Source organism: Gasterosteus aculeatus, chromosome 8 (genome assembly GCF_964276395.1).
Source record: "Gasterosteus aculeatus chromosome 8, fGasAcu3.hap1.1, whole genome shotgun sequence".
Lineage (NCBI taxonomy): Eukaryota > Metazoa > Chordata > Actinopteri > Perciformes > Gasterosteidae > Gasterosteus > Gasterosteus aculeatus.
Window position 1 is genome coordinate 10,687,539 of NC_135695.1, and position 24,392 is coordinate 10,711,930.

At 43.1% G+C, this 24,392-nt stretch overlaps 1 protein-coding gene and 1 long non-coding RNA gene across 4 annotated transcripts in view; one reads left to right on the plus strand and one right to left on the minus strand.

The window, feature by feature from the left end:
• Positions 1-24,392, plus strand: part of ror1 (receptor tyrosine kinase-like orphan receptor 1) — a 97,567-nt gene that overhangs the window by 39,019 nt on the left and 34,156 nt on the right. The gene's annotated exons all lie outside the window — the stretch shown is intronic.
• On the minus strand, positions 4,377-7,559 carry LOC144411341 (uncharacterized). 2 transcript variants are annotated; one of them, XR_013468487.1, is made up of 4 exons: positions 6,865-7,559; positions 6,604-6,661; positions 6,309-6,394; positions 4,377-4,958 (listed from the first exon to the last, which is right to left on the minus strand). It is a non-coding gene; the product is annotated as an uncharacterized LOC144411341 (long non-coding RNA). The 2 variants fall into 2 exon arrangements; XR_013468486.1 differs by having other exon boundaries at positions 6,604-7,559.

Below are 24,392 nucleotides of genomic sequence, written 5' to 3' on the forward strand. Positions count from 1 at the left end.
AGGTTTTGTGCGCAGCGCTGCTGTGGGAAAAAAAAACCAACAATCCTTTTTGTTTTGTGGTCACCTATTCAGTTACACGGGGCGTGTGGGGATGCTGAAGTTTAGATTAATGTGGTTTCACTGTGCTAATTATGACAATGTCAGGCTGTGGTTTAGTGATGATGGAGGTCGTCAAACGGAAAAAGAAGCACATTAGGGCTCATTATCAAGATAAAAAGAACCCTGGTGTTTTGGGTAAACTCAAGAGTAAATATTTTACTGAATTAAAATTGATATGTGCATTTTGTGCAGCGTGTCAGTTTGTGGCCCTGGCTCTTTGATAACGGTTGTGTGTGAGGACTAAATAGTACATTTACTATATTGTACTTTGTACTGTTACATATGAGGTTAAAGGACTGATTGTCTTGTAGAAACTAAAAATCTAAAATAAACTGAAAACATGAATCATTATTGAAATATATTATATATAAGTATTTTACAATAAATTGCAATCTGACTACTGTAACGTAAGGGTAACCTTTCCTCTCAACATCTGCGACATCTAAAACCTCAAACAACATGCAGCATAACGTTCCTCGTAGTTCCTCGCTCGAGGCGTCTGAAGAGTTTCCAGATTCCTCATGTTTGCCTATGAGTTCTGTGACATGGTCGTCATTAAACTCTGGTCCCGTGAAACCTGGAAAGGAAGATTTGTATATTGCCCGCGGAATCTTGGAAATCTGTGTGTGTGTGTGTGTGTGTGTGAAGTCATATCCGTGCCTCGGGTGCCATCTGAGAGGTGTAACAGACAAGTCTCTGCGTATATCTCCCTCTGGCTTCTCCGCAAACCTAAGCCCCTTTCCCGTTGGATAAAAACCCGGCTACATCCACTAACATCTGGCTTTTCTCTCCAGTGGGAAAGGTTACAAAAGGCAGCCATTAAAGGGACGAACCGTGCTTCAGGCTGACCCATCAAACGTGACACACCAGGAAAAGAAATACAAAAAGGCCAGTGTGTCAGCATGAGAGAGGCCGTCTTATCTCCAATATTAAGCAGGTTTTTCCATCGTTTACATGCTAATTTTAGTCTAAAAAGAAACGTGCAGTGTTTTTTTGGCATCTTCCACTCTACCAGCTCTACATGAGCGTGCAGACGAATATAAGACAGTGACAGTGTGAAAGAAATGATTGGGCCTTCGTGTTTGCCCTTCTCGAGGTGAGCAAGCACCTACTTAAATAAATAAAGTAAATAGTTTTCTTTAATGTTGAAATGACAAATCAAGTAATACATCAACAAAATATGAACAGGGATCCTTTAATGTAGTTTTTCTCTGTCTGTTTAGTTTCAAAACTAAACTGAGAACACAATAGCATCTCGTATGGCGGCCAAAACTCATTTATCAAGTAAACATTCCCAGTGCAACCTCCAGGCTCGGAAATGGGACGATAAGCTATTCAGGTTTTCCATTTTGGGAAATTACGATGTTCTTATAAGTAATATCATGGTTCATTCTTTTAAATAAAAGTTATCTTCTTCAATCATACAAATCATTTGTTGCAGCTTCCTCTTCCACATCTCCAAAGGGACCCTCTTCCTCTTCTTTATCTCCCCTCTTCTCACACACAAAGACACGCACACACAAACACACACGCACACACGCACGGGAATCCCAGGTATGCCGTTCCCATGCAGGCTAGAGAAGACGAGCTCTGTGAGTGTGTGATTGAAGCTGTCCTGCTACTGTGGGATATGATGAGCTGATAACAGCTTTGAAATGTCATTTTCTCTTCTGTTTTTTCTTGTCTTTGTTCCTGCTGTCCACTCAGCTGTCTGACGGCATTTATTATATGAACATATTGTAACTGGAGGGCCTGTACAGTTAGTTATTATTTTAGACATAACCATACATTCTATTTTGTTTGTTGCAACTAATTGCCGGTTCTTTCTGCTTGTTTTTGTTGTTGTGTTGGCTGTGCTTGAACATCATTTTAATCATTAATTAATCACAGTAGTTGCATTTAATTTCTTGTTCTAAACAATACACAAACGTTTTTTTTCATGTTACTACTGTTCAATATCCTGAATCCTTTCATCACTTTTACCCCCCGCCCCCCTCGGCCCCCTCGGCCCCCTCGGCCAAGCCCTTTTCCTCCTGCGTCTCCCAAACGCTCACCAGTTCAGGCAACAATCAACCTTTTAATGAATTGAACCTCATCGCTGCCTTCAAAAGCTCCGAGGGCTTGTTTTTCCTGCCGCCTTGCAGCCAGATGCTCGCAGCAGAGAACAAATGCCTCATCTGCTTGCTAAAACCTTGTCGAGCCAAATGATCATGTAAGTGGCTCATGCTCGGACCTGAGACGGGCTTTATTAGATCTGTGCATTATGTGCCCATGAGTGCTGTTTTCTTTTTGCCCCGTTTAAGGTGCTGGAAACTGGTAATATAATTGTGTTGACGTGGTATTTGGACATCCGTCAGGGCTTGTTAGAGGGGTTGTGTCCTTTGTACGGTTAATGTGACTCGATAGATACTTTTTAATTGGATCTTTCACCATGTGTTTGTCATTTTGTGAGCTTTTGCTTCCAGAGAAGTGAAATACACATAATGAAGTCTTTGAGCAGTAGTTGTGGTTTACATGTTTTTTTTAAACATGTAAACCTTTCTTTCTTTCTTCGTTCATGTTTGTGTTGCTGCAGCTTACAGCAAGGATTGTTGAGACGCAACATTACTTTATCGGATTTTTGTTATTTTAATTACATTTTCTTTTTTTAGGATAGTATTTGTCAAAATATATCTATACACAAAAATACCATAAAACTGACTAACTGATTCAAGATTGAAATTCAGCAGAAAGCTACTCCACAGCGTTTGATGACTTTGATCTTGTCTGTATTGCAGCTTCAGTCTTTTTTATTGAGAAAAAACATTTAAAAATAGTTTTTCAATATAAAACTCCTCTCTCTCTTTCCTTTTCAGCGTTTTTTTTCACCTTTTCTTCTCTCCTTCCTTTCTATTTCTCTTTCTCTCTGCCTCGTTTCCCCGGATGTTTAATTTCCCGTAGCCATCTTCACTCAAGCCAAAGGATCCACCTGAACCAAGTCGTGCAATGAACATTGTTTCTACTCAGACATATGTTAAAGACATGACATGCAATGCAATGCAAGTTGTGCATGTCTTTTATAAAAGGCAAATGAAGTCAAAGCATTTTGGGCTTTCGCTTTAGAAAAATATGCGCCGTCAAGCAACGCTTCATCACACTTTCCGAAGAAGGTCCAGGCGCAGTCCGTGGAGGGACTTAATAGTTATATATCTCCTGTCAGAACTTGGCACGTGGATGAGCATAACACACCATCTCCTAGCAGGCTGCCCTGTACACCCAGGGCTGTGTGTGTGTGTGTGTGTGTGTGTGTGTGTGTGTGTGTGTGTGTGTGTGTGTGTGTGTGTGTTAACTGACCCTATCTGGCAGTGATTTAACAAAGTTCTAGGAACAAGAGCTGACCAGAACACCACACACATGATCTCCATAGTCACGAGCACGCATGTCTGCTGTGTTCTACTCTGCGCTGTAGACACCCTTCCCAGTCCCAGCGCTGGTCCTCCGATCATCACTGCTGTTACCAGGTTTTTCCGTGGTAATTAGAGGTAACTGCGGTCTCCTAAATGAGCCGTGTGTGTGTTTATGTGTGTGTGTCTGTATATGTATCTCGTCCTCTCGCCGCTAATATCAGTGTGTACTAACGGAGCACGATTGGGAGCAGTGGGGGAACCTGCAGAACCTCATGGTGCTCTTGAAATAAACCCCTAAAGACACACACACACACACACACACACACTGACAGAACTCTTTGACATCCCCCTCTCTGTGCATGCCCATCTGTCCGAGGTTGACCTAATAGAAGTGACCTTTCAACTGGCGGGATGCATGGATGCAGTTGACTGTTTTATTAGAAGGTATCAGTGTCACAATCTCACACAAACAGCTATCGAATGTCCGGCTTCCCGGAGACTTTGGACCTGGCTGTGTGCTCCCTTTCTCAGTCAGCTCCAGCTTGCCTCATTATGGAAGGCAGTTACCTCACTGCATTCAATAGTCCCTTTGTCTAGTGTGTGTGAGAGAATGAAAACCATGTCATCTATACTGCAGTGTTCTGTGACCCTCAAGATACACAGTCTCTTCTTTAGCTGTCTTAATGATATGTGATAGAAATGGGATTTATAGTGCGTAGAAGAAAACACTGATTGTGTTTTAACGTCGCCGTTTGGTTATGTTCTACTTTATTTTGTCCGAATCCATTTTTAAAGAAATTCATTTTAATGAATTTTTAGGAGGAGGATATTTTTCACTGTTCAATTTGATGGATTAATTAAGAAAAATATCCTGCAGATTAATCAGTAGTAAATAAGCTGCTATTGTCAATTTGAGTTATTCAAAGTATCTGAATGCAAACAGGGGTCTTTTGTGACAATGATGCTGTGCGACGGAATAGATTGTCCTCAGACACCGAGGCTGTCTGTCTGTCCGTCCCCGGGTGTTTGGAATCTGATGATTCATTAGCTGGATATCAGTTTAACTTGATTACCGCTGACTTGACGCCACAAAATGTAGGTTTGTGTAATCTTTAGGGCTGCAGCCTGGCTGTCACCAGCTTGTGTGTTCCTGCTGGCTCTTCAAAAATGACCTTCTACCTCCCAGATGTGAAACACCATCTTGTTTTTGTACTTTTTCTCTGTCCAGAAGAAACGGAAAACTCTGATTAACAATTTATTATAAGTTTCCCTCGCCAAGAAAAAGATCTTCTTCATTTGTACAGTGTGTGCGCTTTTATCCGTGCAAGACGGAAAGTGAGAATGACAGAGGCTTCATTCGATGGCAGCTGGATCCTCAGCCGTTAGGAGGAAGACGTTGTAAAACGAGCAGGAATGTTGCTGCTACGTTTTTTCATCAGGGTGAGAGGTGCGATGACAGCAACAAGGGTTCCCCTAAAGGAAAACAGAGGGGGGAGGGACTTGATGAGCAAAACGTGTAGCAATGGCTGGATAGGTAGAACATTCCCAGAGCTGAGACACAGGAGCAAACTGGGGGATTTCACAGTGGAGATCGTGGTGTAACCACGTTGTCAGTCGCAGCTTTGAGCTTTTGTAGAAGTAGACAGCCCACCATCGGCCTTTAACTGCAGGCGAGATAAAGGCTGCTTTGCCCTGTAGTTTGGGATGAAGAGAGATAGTGAAGATAAAAGAGGAATCCAGTGATGCTACTTCTACTTATCAACATCTTGGGCTGGTCAGAAGGCCAACCAGGCAGTAAATAACTCATTTTTTTCTCTGTCAGACTTTGTTCCCAAAGACGGCTGGAGATGAATAGAATGTGTACGTTTAGAGACAGTTTTTGAAAGAGGCTCATTGAAAGATTTTTAAAGTAGTATAATTAATGCGGACATTCAAGCCATTAATACGGTTTTCATGACCAACATGTCTTGGGTATTGTGTCATCCCAGTCATCGGATTTCAGAGCACCGAGGTAATGGAGATGTCCAACGTGAACTCATGTAGAAGAGTGAGTTGTCTTGTTAATCATGTCTGACCTGCCTGAACACACAAAATGCATGAGCATGCATCAACACCTGGCAAAGGCTGCTGACTGCCTTTAAAAAAAAATAGTTTGATTTTAAACTCCGATTATTAAGTGGAATTGTACATTGACGTCCGAGGAAACTAAAATAATGAGGTAAAACATCTTCACGGTAATGTGCACACTCGTGCAACATGCACATAACAAAACATACAAAATTAGCCACATGCCAACCAGAAGAACTGCCCTGAGGGGGTGAGAGAGAGAGAGCATGCAGAGGGCGGCGGTAGGGTGAACTTTCCAGCTGTTGCCGTATCATGTTTGACATCTGTGTCTTGTCCTCCACCCACCGAGAAGCCCTCAGATTCACCAACAGAGCCACACAAACACACACGCACACGTTTTATTGGCCCCAAATTGCCTCAAGGCTATTTTACTAAAGGGGTTTTTATACACACACTAAGGTAGAAACACACAACTGCATGCAGTCCTGCGCAAACACTCTTCTACTTCACACACGCTCCACATTGATCTAAATGTTCCTCCAAAGGAACATGAAATTACAGGTTAGTCTGTCTTTAAAAGTCTTTAAAACAGAATATCGTCAACACACCAAAGAATATCTTTGGCCTCCTCTTTTTCACTCAAACTGACAACTGTAAACGCATCAAATCCTGCTGCCAAGCCTCACATGAGCTCTCACACACCCTCCCCTAAATAGCGCACGGCCCACCACCCTCAAAATGACAAAATATACTTACCTTGACACCCCTCCGAAAACCCAACACACGCAGCTCCAAGCATCAGCGCACTCGACTCATGGTTGCCTACTGTAAAAGTGTGTCCCCTACGTAGATGATGAGAAGCATGAGAGATGAGTTAAACCTTCCAGTGTTTCCCCCTTTCCACGTATCGAGTGCCCCTCCTGTGATCACAGGCTGCAATGGGCCCTGACTCCTACCCCGATCACTCGTTGGCTCCCCGGCTCTGCCCCAGCTGCTTGTAAATGTCACAGCAAGTGTAAAAACGAAAGAGATGCATGCTGCTTTTTATTACCTCTCTTTTGGGTCCCTTTCCCTTCTTCCGCTTCTGTCTTTTCTTTCTCCGTCTCCCGCTGTGCACATGAGTTCTTTGTGACACATCGTTTGGTTTGATTGGTCATATACAATCAAAGCCCTTGTTTCTCTCTTTTTAGTTCCCCGCAGATATACTTTACAGTTTGGAGACCTCTCAGTCTCAATTATCTGAGCCCGTTTTCAACGGGCCATTAAACCAAGATGATTCACTCGCTGGTACGAGACCGGGAGGAAAACTGACCTTTGGACGGGCGCGTACAGATGATGTGAAGAGCTCTCGTCAAAAAGGCTACAAAAAGTTTCATTCCACCCCCAGAGATGGAGAGAGAGAGACACAGACGGCCGACGCAATCAGCCAGGAAAATACAGTCATGAGTACGGATGTGTGCAATCGTTCTCAGATGGCACGCGCTGTCAACCCCCATTCATAAAACGCCAAAGGAATGAGCAGCCGTTCTGTGTTATTCCTTATTATTTTCAGTTATTCCAGGGCACGGCTTTTCCAAAGGCTGCCGGGGATAATGACAACGTTGGTAAGCCCTGCAATCGGATCCGGCTTCATGCTGCCCAGCGCTGCCAGTCTGTGTGTCGGAGTCGATAGATGGAGCGCGGTGCCAAATCTGTTAGACAGCGGCCTTAGAGACGGTTGTTTTTCCACAAGCCAGGCGACTCAGACGAGCCATTACGGCCTCTTCTTTTTATAGCGGCTCTGCTGGAAGGACGCATTTTCAGTCGTTGCAAACACGCAGCGGGGGCTCGAGTGTAAAGTGGCTCTATTGCAGTGGCATGTTAAGCGTGTACTTTAAGAGAATTGCTGTGCAAGCCTGGTTTCACATTGCACTTTACTTTTTGCCGCCTTTTGATCAGTTGGTCTTGCCATGTTGCCCTATGGATACCTAAAGGGAATATATAAACAATACAGACACAACCTGTGACTGTCTGGGCTTGTAGTGGAAGCCGGGCCGCTGTAAGCCCAGAAAGGTTTAGGAGACCTCTCTTTATGGAACTGGACTGAGAACTGGGACGGCTCTTTACAAAACAACTGATGTGTATACTCACGTAGAGCAATAAATACAGTTTATTTTCAGGTAAAATACCTAAATACACACACAAACACACACACACACACACTTCAGGTCTGTCAGCAGCAACAGAAAGTATCCTGGGCACCATCTGAGGGGGCAAAAAAGTAAAAAGTTCCTTTGAGTGACATTAACAGGCCACAATATGCTCTACAGGCCCGGACTCTGGTGTTTGGACTATTTTTACAGCCTAACTAACTGTTTGCCCACCACAATTCCATATTACTTAACATTATAAAGGAAGCCAAGGCCTTTTTTAGGACCTCGTAGCATCTGGCTTTGGCAAAGACACATAAATAGTGAGATCAGGGCTTAGCTTTTAAATGGCCCAGGTCTTCTAATGTTACTGGATGAAGAGTTACGAGCAGGTGAATGATTGGGTGTAGATTACAGCAGCACTCTCATTATGAGCACTTTCTACCGCTCACCATATTGTGTTTGCAGAAAGAGGCAGTGCTGTTTTTACACGAACACTGGTTCTTTTCTCTGACTTTATGGCCTATTTCTCTTCACTTGGACCAATATTATACATGTTGTCAAGGAGCCCTTAAAGAAAACACAGGTTGAGAATCGCTGACAACTCAAGAAAATGCAGTGTTGATTAGGGATGTCATAATAACTCATACTTTGCCAAAATTGTGAAACCGTAATGTTTTTTTGTTTTTTTTAGAGTGGCGTAATGTGCGGTGCGTTAATATCTAAAAGGATGCAGTTAAGACTCAACATTTCCAAAGGAAGCAATCTTACTTTTCCATTGTAGGTCCGTGCATACTTCAGCAGCGGGGAAAATATTATACACAACATCATATGGTAGAGGGGGGTAATAAGTCTGCGGGGGCTCTATGTCCGTTGATGTAAGTGCCACCAGCGGAACCGCTGTGCGTGGTAGAAAAAAATGTTGTTTTATTGTTTCTCATCCAACTTTACAGTTGGGGAGGACAAATACTCTGGTTTCTTTCTTTGTTGTTTTTTACATACGACTTGATTCAATTTGATCGTAGTTTTGACTTGATCACACTGGTCTTAGAGTACTAGAGGGTTGATGGTTTGAGTCCGACATTGTTAATGTTACCACTGGTGTTCTCGAGGCGCCTACTCTGGCCCCTGTGCACTGTGGGAGGCCTCTGAGGTTTCAGCGCTTCTGAGGAGCGTAACATCGCGAGCACAGAGCGCTTTTCCAGACTGAACGCTCAAACAAACCGAAGGCTTGGGAAGATCCTCCACTGGGGCAGTGAAAAGCAGTTCGCTTTGTCCGCCTTGAACTCTTCTTTGGCAGCGAGACCGCTCTTGTTGCGCCGAGTTGTTAATGAAGTAGATAGTTATTTTTTATATGAAGAAATACTTGGAAAATAATGGAAGTCAGATAATATGATCATACTCATAAATCCTTGTTAATGGTGGGTTTTACTTAAATATATGTAAGCTGATGGAAAGATATATTGGCTAGTCTGCATTTAAAGCGCGGACCTTTACAAAGTTTCCGTTTGCAATTTGCATCTCTGACAGAAATATTTATTCCAAGCTGAAATATGAACTGAATTGCAGAAGGATTTTCACTCAAGACGCTGGACTATTGTTGCACTGCACAGCTACATTAACAACACACAGCTGGATTCGGCAGCGCAGATAGCAGACAAGGATGCTGAAGAGAACAACATACATTGAGACTGAGCTGTTGCGTTCAGAACTATGCTGCTGTCTTTATGTTGGACCGCCGTCCTAAATGACACTCTTGCTTCTCTGAAATGAGATGAGATAAATGTCCAATAAAGGAATAATAAGAAAAAAGAGGAGACCTCTTAAGTGGATTATTGCACAGTAGACATTCAAATAAAACATGAAATAAGACATAAAAAGGTGGTTGGGAAAAGAAAAAAATTTAGTCCAACAGCAGTGCTTGGCCTTCACCTGCAGTGTTTCAGATTGCAGTATTACATGGTTCCTTTAAAAAGCATGTACATATAGATTACATGTACGTATGTGTTTTAGCTGAGTTTGCCTTTGGGACATGAATCATCTAAACTGTTTGGGTTTAGTGACTGTTCATGTTCACTTCTTTACAGATATTTCAAGTCAAATGAATTCACGTCAGATATTACTTACTTCATAAAAATCCAATCTGAGGGCGAAATGCAAAATGGAACTGATGAGCTTTGCTTATTATTTTTGCAGTTATCCTTGGAAAAGATTTGAGTGGAGCAAGCCAAGCTAGAATATAAATCAGCAGTTACGTGTAGCAAAAGAACAGAGAGGGATGCGATCTCCTGGAGTGAACTGGATTTATAGTCCGCTGACTCAAACCCCTGCAGAGGATCTGTTATCAGGTTTAATGCACACATGTTTATTATTTGTAGAGTTAGATTTCAGGGTTGTTGAACATTTTCACCTATTCATCATATTAAAAGCGGCTGTGATGTAAAGTCACTGTTAGAATAGGAGTCAGTGCAAGATACTCAAGGTCAAGACTGTGCATGTGTGATCTCACTAGCCGCCCAGGGAGGGGGATGCACTATCTTAAAAGCTCCTAACTGAAAAAACTTTATTGCTGATACAGCGGATCTCACCATCTGTTTATTGCTCTCGTTTTCTCCTCGCTCCTCCCCAACTGTTGGAAAGCTTCAAAGAACTGGAGGCCATCAAAGGCCTCTCCTCTCATCCCTGTACTCACCGTATTCCCTGTCGCTCAAGGCCGAGGGAAAACACAAGCTTCGTTTTCTAGACACCCATCAGAATTCGAGTGGAACAGCGTGACTCCCTCCTGGCTCCCAACTGGTTGAATGCCATCTGTTAACAGCATCCAGGTCACTTCGTGTCCATCTCTGCCTACCTAATTCCTCTCCCCTACTCTCGACAGAGGAGATGATACAAAGGTCTATTGTAGTCTCGTAGTCTGAGTGAAAGCTCATTTTCTCCTCTATGCCTCACTGTCACTGTGCTTATAATGAAAGGTCAGATGGTCATGGATGGTACAGTTGCTGCCATTGTGCCGGTGATATCAGTTGGTTTTTTTTGTCATCTGCTCTGAGAACATATACAGAGCACCAATGGTCCGGATATTTAATGATTTGTCCTTCCAGTAACCTTGACAAATATTAGATTCTCGTCCCAACTGGACGGCTCTGAGGTTTTTGTTGTTGCTTCATGAGGTTGTTGCTTCAACCTAATGAAGATTAATTGACACGTCCGTGTGAATCTGTGACCTTTTCTCTCCATTTTAAATCAAATTGAAAAAACCTTTGCAGGCAAATTGGTGTGTTTATGAGCATGAAATCATTTGTTTGTGAGAGCAGCAAATATTTAAATAGTGAAGGAAGTCTCCAGCGGCTCTATGTGGGTACACTGAATGTCAACCTCAGCGTTGTAATTAGCTCACAATGGCAATGCCAACACTGTTTACAAGGTAAAACCGAAAGCCTGTTTGGTTTAGTGAGTTATGGCTGAGTGGGATGTCATTGGTTTTGCAGGTATTCCTGGATGATGTCGCAAATACCTCATGTGCAAATCACAACTGACTGCACTGCATTTATGCAAAATATTTTGGTAACTGTATGGGGTGTTTTGAAGGACATTGATCTGCGAGTGTAAAAATCCGGACTTAAGGCTGTATGATTCATGCTCTGAAGACCATGAATGTGTGTGCTATCTGCCATGTCTTGCCATATAGAGATCAAAGCGGTGGTCCAACCTCCAGAACGCACGAGATGCGCGCTGCCCAGCGTGACTTAAAGTGTAGTATTGCTTTTAGAGAATCATGAAATCCTATATGTTTAATAAAAAAATCTAAGGAGGTTTTTCATCATGTAACAGTGATGAACAGACCATCCCGCTTACCAGAGTGCCAACCAGAATAGCCCTTTCTACCAAAAACCATGAAAGTAGGTCATGTGTGGATGACGTAGTCCCTCTGGGATGCCTGTTTATGGACTGGCAGAGTAATGAAAAAATGTTAAGTTTAAAAAGGGCCTAAGCTCTAATCACACTTGAGTCAAACAAAGGAGGACTAATAAAGCATTCGGAGGGCAGGAAAACTGCGCCTGCAAGTGATTTAAATCTAAGGGCTGACAATACAGTGTGGTGTGTGGGTTTTTCTGTTTGTGTGAACGCATGTGTTGGCTCTTAGGGTGTGTGCATGCAGATGGGGAATAAAGGATCTGAGCTTTTTGTGTGACTGTCTCTGTATGTGCCCCTCAGTCATTTCACTGCGTCCCGTGGTTACACCTGGTCTGGAGATCAACTGTTTATTTCATCACATTACATTACACTTAGCTGACGCTTTTATGCAAAGCGACTTACAACAAGTGCATTTCAACCATAGGGATACAAACTCAAAAGAACAAGGCACAAGAAAGTGCAATTTCATCCAATAAGACGACAAGTACAACTTGCTATAGATAAGAGCCATTATAAGTACAATTTTAAGTGCTACAATTGCGTTGCCCTGCATTATAGCAAAATTGTTATTTTAGCAGCCATCATAGTGCTCTTTTTCTTCTCGGAATTATTTTTAATAGTAACTTACCATTGTGTAAGTCAAAGGGGTCAACTTGAAATAAATGACAGAGTAATGTACCAACTCGCTGTGCTCCATGGCCACCTTTGCTATTTCACACAAGGTCCACATGCTGAGCAATGCGAATGAAGAGAGTTCACTTTGAAGGAGCTCCGTTCTCACAGAGCGGGGCTGTCAAAGTCGTTAACACCGGTCAGATTCCCCAGTAATTGCTCTACTTAGCTTTTGAAAATGCTAAATTCTCATAAATTAGTCACATTGTTGCACTTGCTGCTGTTTAGTCTGGTTTGCAACGGCACATTTTTACACAACTTTATCTCTCAATTTTTTTTGCCAGCACCAGAAATTACTTTTTGAAATGATAAGTCCATCCGTCAATAGAATCGTACTGCATCATCAAAGTCTCGGACACAACTGGAAAAATTCCTTCACCTTTGTCCTACGCTGAGGCCATACTGTTTTACAGCGGTTGCTTTGATCCAAACTATTTTTGTGACCACGCTTCGCCTCTGTGGATTTCAAGTGCGTTGACTTTCGGTAGCCTAGCAGCCCATTTCTCAGCCCTCGTTTCTCTTTGCCGTTTGAGGAGGAGGGAGGATTGTTCACGTTGGCATGAACCAGACCTGAGCCCATCGTGGCTTTTCTGCTTTGAAACGCACTTTGGACGCTGCGCGATGTGTACAGAAGAGAGACGCGGTATATACGCTGCATGAGGCCGGGCCGGACTCGCGGAAAAAGGGAATTCCCTATGAAGTAAAGGTAGGAGAGGGGAAAAGGACAGACGATACTGCAACTGGATGACGAGTTCTGAATGAAGCGCCAGGATAACATCAGGGCCCAGCGATCCTCCTGTAAACATGTTCCATATGCTCTCACTGTCTCCACCTCGGCCTCCTGCTTTTCTCCTCTCTGCCCGTCTCGCCCCATCTCTTTTGATTTCCTTTTTTTCCTCCTTTTTCTCACCGACCCCCCCCTCCTCCTCCCCACTCCCCTCTCCTTGTTGTTTTATTGAGGAATGCTCCGCTGAGGGGAGCATTTGATCTTACTGCTGCTTTGACCTAAAGATGGAGGGAGGGAGGAGCGGTTTAAGGCTGCATGTGTCCCCAATTACGCCCCGTTCAAATGGCAGCGTAATTCCCTGCCTCACTTAGCAACTGGTAGATGGGGACGAGACGCCTCATCAAGGCCATAGTACCCTGACTTACTGCCAATTCTAACACATACATACACACAACGTCTAGCTCATGACAGGAGCCTTCACACAGCTCCACGCGTTTAAAAGTCCTCGGTCTTCTCTGTTTAACTTGCCTGCACAGCAGTCTCATAAAAAAGGATAGTGAGGAATGGACTAGAAAACGTCTTGATCCACCAGTCACTGACACCTACAACTTGAAATGTTTCCTCACGTTTCTCAAACTCAGTTTGACTGTTGCCTGTACGTCCACGGCAACGATGCAATCGGGAGTGGATAGTGGATTGTGCGCCGTGCAGCGTTACTCACGCGCTGAAAGAAAACTGGGCCGGGGGGGATGTACCCCACATCCAACTCACTCCATTGCAACCCCCGGACTTCCGGTCTGACTACATTCCGTTGTTAATAACAACGCATGGCTGGGCCATAGTACTCGGCTCTGAGACTCGGGTTCAAAGGTCCGGCACAGTAAGGAGCAGGAATAACGTATCAAGGCGCACAGCAGACAGTGGGATCCTGCTCTCAACGGGATCCAACAGATTTCATCTCTGCAAACGGGGAGATTCTGAACAGGAAATGAGGTCATACGATAGAGATCCCTGTGCCTGTATTAGTCCTCTAACACCTCTTTCTTCTCAGCACCACCATCTGCCTATCCTCCTTTCCATCGTCTGGAGGGTGGAGGTGGATCAGTTATGAAGTGTGTGTTTGAGAGAACTGGGTTTATGGGAGGTGAGGCGAGACTCTGTTTGCAGAAGCAAGCCGGGATGCTTTACAAGGCGTGCTTAGTCAGCCCCCGCACCAGTCGTCTGGTGAAATGAGACGGAAATTACCACCGGTGAGAGGAACTGTGATCGTCTTTGTCTCTTGCTGGCGTATTTCGATTCTCTCTCTTACTTCTTTTTGTATTTTCCCCACTTTAATAATCATGTATCATAATGCTAATACAATTTTAGATATTATTTTTCCACTTTTCTGCTTTATAGGAGAAGTTAAATAAAGCGCTCCCCACATACTAACAAAAAATCAAATTAAAATTCAGATCAGCATTCAGATTGTTTCCAAGCTGAGTGTTCTATTGTTTGAATCTCCTTCTCCTCATCATGCCAAACATTTCCCCTTTATTCATCACTTGTTATTCTTCTGCCCATTATTCCCAGCAGGCCGTTTGTAAATCTTACATTCTGTTTCCTTCTTCACAATTTTCATCATCAACTCGACATCTCTTCTCTATTACGGTTTTGTTCTTGTTATATATTTTTCCCCAGTGTCAGATCCTGAGCAAGTGTCCCTGCCATTCCTCCTCCATACATTAGAGGTCATAATCAGGGAGCCTCTCTGTACAGCGCGCGCACACACACACACACACACACAACCATTATTTGGTCCAGCTGTTTCTTCACTTATTTGGGTGGAAGCATATCCCTTTTGACAAATTATTCTCATTAAAGAGTGATTTGCCCCCGAAACCACCTAAATCTTCCCTCGTGTCTAACAAGCTGTATTCTTTTTTTTCCATCTTGTACTATATATTTGTTGTTAATTTACCATGTTAGTGTCATCTCAATATTGAATATTGAGATAACCAGTTTTATTTTATCCACATTTATTTTCTGCAAGCTCAAACCGTATTTCAAAATTACCTTTTGTGGGTATATAAATACACATTTAATTGACTGAGCAAGACTCCCATTGTTGGTCGGCAAATCTTTCAAAACTCCTCTGTTGGGAAAAATATTGAGTTAGTAGCTGTTTAAAGTCGCTATCTTGGTATTACTATAACTTAATTAAGAGTGAAGACATACAATTTGTCTTGCATCTGACTGAACATGCAATCAGTCATCTGCAGATGATACCGGCTGTCTCCCTGCCTGTAGAAACGTTTTTCTTTCCGTAGTGGAAAAAAATGTTTTGGCTGCTCAGATGTCATTTGTTTGTCTCTGGCTCTTTTTTTTTTCAGCTCTTACTTTGGAATCACAAATCTTTAATTTCTCTCGTACACGGCTCTCTCCCTCTTCTCTTTCTTCTTCTTCCTCCGCCTGTCTTCCTCATTAGCCGACTACTTTTTTGTCTAAACAAGTGGAGGAATGCTGGGGCTTATTTTCTTAACTGTGGACAAGGAGAGGTTCCCCTTAGAGCATTGGTGAGATTGACGGGAAGCGTGCTGACATGGCCCCGAGGTTCTCTGCCGCTATCCCAGACCTCCAATATAGAGCTGTAAAACCAAAGAATAAAATAACTTGATATCTCAAATGAATGGTTCTCGTTAACATGGTGTTCCTTTCTCGCTTTCATCTGTCCTTGTCTAAGTCTCTACAGTATATCCCCTCCTCTTATTTTAACCCCTATTATATTATATGAATGAAAACATGTCATTCAGATGTGTTGTACCAAATGGCAGTATTTACATTTTTGTGCGTGAATTCATTCATGCCTTGGAATCAATCATGACAATGGCTTAATGGAAGACTTTCTGGATTCATTTTTCTAAATTATAACTGTGCTTAATTTACAGTACCAGTACAAAATACTGGACACACCTTCTCATTCAATGAGAATGTTGGACTTGTACTATAAATCAAATTTCTTTAGCTTCAGATGACCACACTTTATGTTGCATTAATTTGCATCAGTGTCTCGTTTATATATTCTCTTGAGTCAGCCCTCCAAGTGAGGAAATACAGACGTAAAAAAAGAAACCGCTCAACTGTAGTCACATGATGTCTAAATCTGAGTCACGTTAGAAAGCCAGCGGCATTATCCTGGTATCCCCAGATTCCATCTCTCCTTTTGAATTTATCATCCTCAAAGAATTTAGGAATGTTGGCAGGGGGCTTATGGAGTGAGTGTGTGTCCCTGCCTGCAGCTGATGACACACACACACACACACACACACACACACACACACACACACACACACACACAACACACAGGTTTTTGTCCAACTCACAAGCACAGGCAGACACGCAACATGGCGTGTGTCTTACCCGCACCATTCACACTGTTGGCACACATGATACACTGTTTACAGAAAAAGTCATGTCGTGGCTGCATTCATGTCACCACACACACAAACACACACATAGACACACACACACACAGACACGCTGAATAAATTTGGCGGTATGTCTCCTACATTCCACACCTGAGCCCATGACACGAAGAGACCTCATCGTGCACATAATGTTGTCACTAAAAAACGCCATGTTCATGTTTACAAAACACTGAAGTAGCAAATCCACTGTGTGACACACTTACGTGCAGGTGTGATGACTCTATCCACATTCCACTGACAGACCGCTACCTCTGCAGATACCGCCGCGGTCCCGTGGCTCGCTCTATCTAATTAGAGGTGATTAGGTTTAACAGAATGCTGAGCGCTTCCACACTGGAGCTGTCAGGTGAAAACGGATGAGCTGCAAGGTTCTCTGCTTGCTCTGCCAGTAACCGGATCCCGAGGCGAGCTGCGCCCAAAATGGGCTCACCAGGCCTAACATCAGCATGGTTTCCATTGCAGAGGCTTGTGCATCAGCCTGTTGGACCGGGAAACACCTGCTTATTGCCATTCGCACAGGCGGAAGTCACTCCACGAGGCTGTTCCTGTCATGATGAAACAGACAAATGTGTAAGATGTACTGTAGCTTAACGTAATGTGAGATTCATTAGACGACGCAAGCGCTGAAATTAATATCACTGTATCATATTCTTTTGTACATTTTAGATGTATGTATGCTCATTCACAACATCCCTCCATCCATCTGCAAACCGCTTACCCTGCACCCCCCCCCCCCCCCCCCCCCCCCCACAGGGTCTAGGGGTGGAGTCTATCCCAGCCAACTTGGCGAGAGAGGCGGGGTACAACCTGGGCTAACATACAACCATTCACATTTACATTCACACATTTAGTATTTAATCACAATTTTCTTTAACCCATTACTTAATAATTTTGATATGCTTCTACTGAAATGTAATAGAAAGCCGCATTGACTTGTGCCAGCCCTGGTGCCTTTTGTGTGAGGTGTAAAGGTCACGTGATCAACGCTACCCAATTTGGCCGTGTGAGCGAGGGTTGTGTTGGGTGTGGTTGGACCGGGTGGTGGTGGAGATGATGTTAAATTACTGGTTGAGATTATAACTACGTGGATAAGAAGTTCCCCATCGATGCATCTATGTAAAAGATCATTTTCCACTCAGTTGAGTTGTAAGGATTCGGTGTCTGTCCTCAGGATGTCCGCGTGCTCACCACCATGGACTGAGGAATGCTGGGTAGTGACAGTTGCTGGTGTCAGCCGCTGTGAGATAATTTGCTGTGAAGCGGCAAGGTGCTGTTTAAAGGAACCTTCTCAGCTCGTGTTGGTCTGTGTCAGCTTTATTCTTAGTGTGCTCAAATTTCCGTTTTTTTTTCCTGCAGTTTGAAACCTTCTAATGTGGTCAGGGGTTCAGATTTAATGTCATGGCCCATGCTACGATTCGTCTACATTTCATTTATATCAGCGTGTAGTGTACAAATATTTAGTAAGACTTTTTTACTAAGCCAAGAACGGAGAACGATCAACATACGCGCAAGTCAGCTTGATCGCGCTCCATAGTGTCTGCTAACCATTTAAATAACTGTCAAGTTCAACACAAACAGCCAAAGATCCCTCAAACATTTATGAAGAATGTCCTGGTCTTGCCAAATTATAATTCAAAATAGTATGCATCTTTCCAAAGCATGTAGTATACGTTGCATAAAAAGTTCCATCCGGCTCAGCTCTGTTCAAATGTTTTTCATTTAGGAAAATTAGTCTCTTAAAACTTCTTATTTCTTGGTTTTGTTTTTTGTTGGTCTGACCTAAAACTGGCTTTGTCATTTAGCTTCCGCTCATCTCTCTCTCTGTGTGATCTTATAAGGTATCAGGTGCACACTCAGTCCCTGAACTGGGCCTGCTTTTATTCCTCTATAGGCTCCAGTAGAGCCTGGGAACAAACAGCTGCACACACAGGTGGAGTTCTATTTCCTCCTTACTGACCACCAGAGGCAGTGCTTCACTCTGGATTATCTTTTGTCTTGCGCATGCACAGGTTGAGTCTTTATACCAACAAAGTCACCTGTGACCCCGGATGACCTCCCGTCACGTGCCGGTGTCATCTTCTCGCTATGCAAGTAGCTACTCTGGTAGCTAAGCTTAAACGAGCTAATTCTCTAATATTGAGACATATTTCAGCTTATCGCGTGTTGCCTTGCGACCATCGGTCGGAGCTGTAGACCTCCCGCCCTCCAAAGGCTGCGACAAGCTGCCCCTCTATGAGGGAATGGCGTGCTTCATCGTGGGTCTATCGAGGACCACCTGAAGTGTGAAGACTGCACCACCATCGGTGAGATCAATTCAAACTAGAACATGCATTTCCTGCTGAAAATGCGTTGGAATGCTGAAAGCTGAAATGAACTTCAGAAATTAGCTCAAAATACAGAAATTTGAAGGGAATTTTAATACATTTGCTGAAATTACAGATATTTAAAAACCTGAAATTACTTTGAAATTGCTGGAAATACAGAAATGGGAGAAGCTGAAAGGAATTTCAATAGATTTGCTGAAAAATCAGAAATGAAAACAACTGAAATGAATTTGAAAAATTGCAAAAAAATACAGAAATGAATATTAAAACATTGCTGTTAATTTCGGCTTTTTTATGCCTGTATTATTTTAAAGAACTGCTGAAAATACAGAAGAAGCTGAATTTCAGACAGCCCAGGGCCGGGGCATCACTCGGCGTCGGTCCCACTGCGTCCACCAGCTGCTGCAGGCACAATGTTTTAGTTTTTCGCAGCGTCCCCGTCAGGCCAGGGGTGACGCTGCTGCTGACGTCCAGCTTGGCCCTGCAAATCAATGGTTCTCTCAAAAACCAGTACAAAGAGTTAGACAGTGGACACCTTTTTTAAATAAAAAGGGCCAAAGACTTAAAAACAGCTATATAAAACGGAGGCAGCCCTTTTATATTTAAAATATTGGGATCCATTAAAAACAGAGCAGTATCCAGCCCCAGGTTGTCTGTACGTCTGAGGATGCAACTGGCCACATCTCGCCACACTAAACCCTCCGGACATGTGAGGTATCTTTTCAAAAACTGTAACCTAAAAGTGGACGAGGCCCTGTCCCCCCTCATCTCTGGCTAAAAACAGCACCCCTTGTGGCACCCAGTGTAGACCCTTCCAAAAGAAATCCACCATCTTTCCCTGTATTTGGGCTTGAAACCCGAGGGAGGGTCTAGGCAGGTTAAGCGGTGCTACAATTGAGATGCGATGAGATTGTTTAAAACCAACACTCTACCTATAAAAGACATCTGAGGGAGCATCCATTTCCATTTGGCAAGTTTTCCCTCTATCTTCTCTGTGAAGCCCTCCCAGTTCTTTTGGACCATGTCTCTTTGTCCCAGATAGATCCCCAGGTATTTAAAACCATCTTTTCTACACAATAATCTTTGGGGAAGAACTGGGAGACCGCCACGCCATTCACCGACAGCGAGGGCTTCACTTTTCTTCCAGTTCATCCTTGCTGCAGATGTCTTGCTAAAATCCTCCACAATGCATGTGTGTCATGTTCTTACTAAAACTAGGCCCTCCAGGCTAGAGCTGATTCTGCTGAGAAGGGGTTCCAGGGAGAGTGCATAGTCCGCATGTCGGACAGAGCACAACCCTGCCGGACCCCTCTACGCACCCTAAAAGGAGCACACAGACTACCGTTTATCAGCACACTCTCAACCTCGCTGTACAACACTTTGATCTTAGCTATGAAACCAGCCATCCATTTTCAACCGCTTATCCGGGGTCGGGTCGCGGGGGCAACAGCTCCAGCAGGGGACCCCAAACTTCCCTTTCCCGGGCCACATCTACTGGGGGATCCCAAGGCGTTTGCGTGAGGTGGGACAGATTTTCCCATTTACCATGGCGTCCTAGGACGCCGACCGGCGAGACACCGGCAGAAGAAAAAAACACCTAATAAACAAACCAAACTCCCCCACAAAAAGATTAAAGCGAGGATGTTCACGTTTCGCAAGGGAGCAAATATCTCGCTGTACCTGTCGTTTGGTTTCACCAGGGTGAGTGTATTAAGAAGCCACCTTGAAATACAAGGTGGCTGGAATAGTTATATTATTTTCAATAATAATGAAAAGCAAGGACTCAATCATGAGCCTTTATTAAATATTTCATTTATAATTGTCAATTGCACTTTTTTCAAACAAAACAGGCTTTACATCTAATAATAACAATACATTTAATTTATATAGGGCTTTTCCAAATGCTCAAAGTCACTTTACATAAAACATTTAAAAGTATCCTAAAAGCTAAGCTGTAAATAAATAAAACCAAGCAAATAGCGAACACACGCAGAACACACAGTCATACATTAAAAGCTGTTCTGAAGAGATGGGTTTTGATTTGTGTTGAGTTAGTGGAGAGCGTTCCAGAGGGGGGGTCAGCTATGGAGAAGGCTCTAGTAATCTATCAAGTTGGTGTCAGAGGAGAGATCCGACGGGATGGATGGTGATGGTGGAGCAGGTTGGTGAGCTAGGAGGGGGCCTGATTATGGAGCGCTTTGTGAGTGAGGAGAAGGATTTTGTTTTGGATCCGTTGTTGGATGGGGAGCCAGTGGAGTTTCCATAGAACAGGGGTGATGTGGTGGGTGTGAGTGGGTGAGCAGTCGAGCAGCAGAGTTTGGGATGTACTGGAGTTTATTATTTAGGATCTTGGATGATGTGCCATTAGGCCACACTCTCTGAAATCGCGTGCAATAATTTTCGGTGCTGCGATATTAATTTTACATATTACGATAAATCGTCCCCAACATTTAAGTTGATCGCTTGTGGAAAGCGGCTTGTGCAGCGCGCGCACAGACGCAGAGCAGACACCGACATGTGAAGAGAAGCAGTGAACCCAACTAAGCTAAAATCTCACCTAAAACAACAACCACCCCGCTCGGTCTTTAACCTGAACTAGTGTCGGTTCCTCCGGACTGCTCGTTCGCCTCTTAGGGCGGGGGGAACCCCGTCCCCGGACCGCCGTCCTGTGTTTCTCTGGGGCCGGCCGATTATTAGCGGCACCGGGCCGCCCCGTCTCTCCCTGTCTCTCCCTGCAGCCGCGCGTTAAACCCCCCGGCTGCCGCGGCGCGCCTTTCCGCTGGACACAATTTCTGGAACCCTCCCGCATCGCACCAAGCCCGCGCCCCGTGTCCCTTGCACTTATTATTTTATTTGTATAGGATATATTTTTTCACATTCCGATTCTAATGTCGAACCATTCTGACAAATAAAACGTTCTATGTTCTTTGAAATAGTGTACTTTTATTGCTGTGCTATTATATGGTCTTTGTTATCAGTGGCATTAAATGGTCTAGAAATTGCAATAATATCGCAATAAATGTTGGTGCAATAATCGCACAACAAAAATTTGATATTGTGACAGCCCTAGACAGAAGCCCACTTCACAAAAAGACAATTTTATAAATAAGCACCTTCACTTTACTATGAAAGCAAAAGATTTTTCATTTTTTTCAGCATTTTTACATTTTCCAAATCTTCTTCTCGTCTTTTTCCAGGTCTTCTTCTCTCCTTAGTCTCACTTTTCTTCTCACGCTCTGCTTCTCTTTTTCTCTTGTCTTGAAATCATCTTTATTTTCTCAAATCCCTGTTTCCAACACTTGTTGGAAACAGGGATTTCTGCTCAGGGATTTCTGCTCACTTGTTCTGCTCATTTTCAAATGTCATTTTCAAAACCCGTTTGACAAATTAGTAGATAAATTAAGAAAATAAGATGGAGAAAGAAAGACTGAAATAGCACGTGACTGTGCTGTAAAGATGGTGGGTTTACTGTTCTTCCAGATGACCCCAGAGTTGGGTCAGCTTTCTAGCTAATAGGGATGGAAGAGGACCTTGGAAGTGGCCCTAATTGCTGAGCGGATGATATCATACATCATTCTCACTCACCACACTAACCACCCTGGCTCCAAACAAAGCCCCCAGACCATATAACAGCACATTAGTTGCTACGCATAACCACTCACATTGAACATTTTTGATTTGGTTGAGCTTCACCCTCTTAGGCCCCCTCGTTCTCAATTCCTCCTTTACCTTCCCATTCCCATGAGTTTGAAGTTCCACACTAATTCCCGTATGCTGCTGTCACAGTAAGGTCACACAAAGTTCTCAAAGCTTCATTGAAGCCTACTTCCCTGCATGATTTTTATCATCGTAAGTCAAATGCAGCTGGATGAGGATCAGAGGCTGCTCCTGTGGAGCTTTCTGAGTGGAGATGTGATGTCCTTTTATTTGACTAACGTACTATGTGTTACAGTAACAATTGAGTGACACACTATTGCAAATGGAAGCAGAGGATCCAAGACGGTCACCTCTAAGAAATATGCAATGCCCGCCAAGAAGGGAAACTTATTCAGCATTGCAGTTTGTAAAACACACAGAATACCCAATCCAACATATCACTACTGACCTGCTATGGAAATATGTGCGTGTGTCAAAAATCCAAGTTTTATTGCTTTTCTTTGGAAATTACTGTAAATGTAGGATTTTAACAGTTAAGACGAATGTTGTTTTAATATAAACCAATTGGCTGAGATGGTATCAGGGTACTTATAGATCTGGGAAGCTGACTGTGGGGATTTTTTCAATAGCCAATTGCAGCGAAACATTAAAATTCACAAAAGTCTGGTACAAAGTTCCATAGTTTGATGATGCAATCAAAAAATGCAATGTAAGTCGCTTTGGATAAAAGTGTCATAAATGACATGTACTTTAATGTAATGATCATGTTTCTGAATTTAAAAAAAAATGCTACCTCTTTCTCAACACTTTGTATAAGTGTTGGTGAGTATTTCATCTCAGAACAAAAGGAATTCAACGTTTCTTCCTTTTATCTATGATTCTCTAAACCTTTGATCACCTTTTGATTAATACTGGCAGTGGTAATATACCCATCCAGTTAACATCCAATCAAGGGCCAGAACCACAACGGCAACATCAAACCTGGCACAGGCACCATTAATGGCGGCCTATTTTAGGCCCTCATTAACAAATTGGCCTTTCACAATTGCTTTCCTCTGTGACTGAGAACATTAGAAAGCTAATCTCAAAATTACTCTGTAGTTCATCCCAGATATTCCAGATGATTGTCTCAATGAAAGAGAACTAACAGATGTGACCTGGATACTGGAGCAATAAAATGGAGCAAAATTGGAAGAAAAATGAGGGAATGACCTCTTGTCTAGTTAGACAATTATCTTATCTGAAAACGAAATGAAAATCATATGCAAGTGATACTATGAAACGTTTTTCCTGTAAGGGAAGACATACTAGCGTTGGTACATTTTGGGAATATTCAAAGCTGGAAACTTTCCATTGGAATTTACGGAAATATTATTGGGAATTAATGGAATAAACTAGTATGTATTTACTAGAATGTATTTACCGCGTCATATATGACAAACAACATTTTGTTATGTCAGAAGCAGACGTGGATGCAAACATTTCTAATACTTTGTTTTTTATTTACATTTTTGACTCAATCCATTTGTGAGAAGAATTATTATTTCACTGAGCAACAAAAACATGAACGTTGAATAAAATAGTGAATTCCCTATGATCACCCCCCCGCTCCACACACACACACACGTTTTTATCTTTGCGTTTACGTTTCTAGCTGCATCCAGGGTCAAGCTGAGCTGGGCCTGCATAGTCTAAGGTCAAAATTTCCCAAATTCAACATTCCGAAATGTAGCTGGTTTTGAAAATAGCATATTCCTTAAATGTATGGCTACTCCATACTGTTCTCTAAACAGCTTGATGGTACCGGCTTCCCTCCTCCTTCCCCTTCCTTGTATTACCGTGTCCAGCCCCTCTATTGAACTTTCACCTGGCTGCACTTGGCTAGCTCTGTGTTAACGGATCCAGTGAGCTGCGACGTCCCTTCTCCTCTGTCTCCTTTGCAAACTACA